This window comes from Pipistrellus hanaki (genome assembly GCF_964339955.1).
Source record: "Pipistrellus hanaki genome assembly, chromosome: 1".
Classification (NCBI taxonomy): domain Eukaryota; kingdom Metazoa; phylum Chordata; class Mammalia; order Chiroptera; family Vespertilionidae; genus Pipistrellus; species Pipistrellus hanaki.
The window spans coordinates 123,461,788-123,463,438 of NC_140503.1; positions in this window are offsets into that span (position 1 = coordinate 123,461,788).

The window sequence follows — 1,651 nt, forward strand, 5'->3', positions numbered from 1 at the left end:
TTCAGAATTATTGCTTATATTAATTAGAGCAAATAGTAGGAGGGGTAAAAACTAAGAGCTGCTTCACTAAGATTTTCATGGAAAATAGAGAAAAAGGAAGAAAGTGTCAGTGCTGTGAGGTAGAGGCATACTTAATATGGAGACTCAATGAATCCTGCGAGGACTGAGGCAGGCCCTGCAGTAGCTTCTACTCCAGGCCCAAGGACAGCCTGCTGTGAGTTGGCACCGAAGAGAAGGAAAATTGAACAACTGACCTTCCAGAAGAGAAACAGCTTCCACTTTTCCCAACCATCCTGTACATCAAAGTCCTGGAAGTGTGTGGGAGGAATCTGGGGATCTGAGTGGAGGGCTGGAGCTCCTTCTAAGTGACTGATACTGCTTTCTGAGAAATCATGACTGATACTGTTTTTAATTCCAAACTGGTGGGCCTGGGACATATCCTAACATAAAAACTGAGGGTTCAAAACAGCGACAATGACTGGAGGTTCAACCAATTGGAAGTCAGTGCTGGATCGCCACAGCAACCCAGCACTGACTGCCTCTGCTTCGAGAGCTGGGATCTAGCACTGACTGCCAAGGGGGCTGTGAATCAGGCTGGGAGAGGCCTGGGGAGAGAGAAGCAGGGTCTGATCCGTAGCCTCCTGCTGGCCAGGCTCTTTTGCTCTGAGCCTGGCCAGCAGCCATTGCTCTCTTTCTCTCTGGCCTTCACTGGGACTGCTGATCGGCCGCCTCTCTGATCAGGCCTGTTGATAGGCCCAGATACACTGACTGGCATAGAAACAGACAAATTAGAACCAAATCTGGATGAAGTGTGAGGAGCCAATGGCTTCCTAGGAGGCGGAGCTTTTGATGCTTACTGGCATAGAAACCAACTAATCAGGATGAACTGTGAAGGCAGACCTCTGGTGGGGGCTGAGGAGGGGTTTTAAGGGCAACAGCTATTTGGTGTAAGGTGTAAGAAAGCAGTTCAGCCAAAACCGGTTTGGCTCAGTGGATAGTTGGCCTGTGGACCAAAGGGTCCTGGGTTTGATTCTGGTCAAGGGCATGTACCTTGGTTGTGGGTGCATTCCCAGTAGGGGGTGTGCAGGAGGCAACTGATCGATGTTTCTCTCTCATCGATGTTTCTAACTTTCTATCCACCTCTCTTTCTCTTCCTCTCTGTAAGAAATCAATAAAATATATTTTTTAAAAAAGAAAGCAGTCCAATTTTTTAATGACTGGTTTGGCAGTATAGTGCATATGGCTGGCTATCAGTCCAGATATAGGGATTATGTATTTTTGTCTGCCAAGATCAGGCTGGCAGGGATGGCAATTGGGGGCAACCAGGCCAGCAGGGGAGGGCAGGTGGGGGCAACCAGGCCAGCAGGGGAGGGCAGTTGGGGGTGAGACCAGGCCAGCATGGGAAGGCAGTTAGGGGCAATCAGGCAGGCAGGTAGGTGAGCAGTTAGGAGCCAGTGGGATTGGGCCTAAACTGGTGGTTAGCCATCCCTCAAGGGGTCCCCAATTGAAGAGGGTGTTGGCTGGGCTGAAGGAACTCTCCCCATCTTCCCCCTCGGGCACAGATTTTGTGCACCGGACCACTAATGGCTTATATTTTACTAGAGGCCCAATGCATGAAATTCATGCAAGGAAGGCCTTCCTTCCCCTGGCT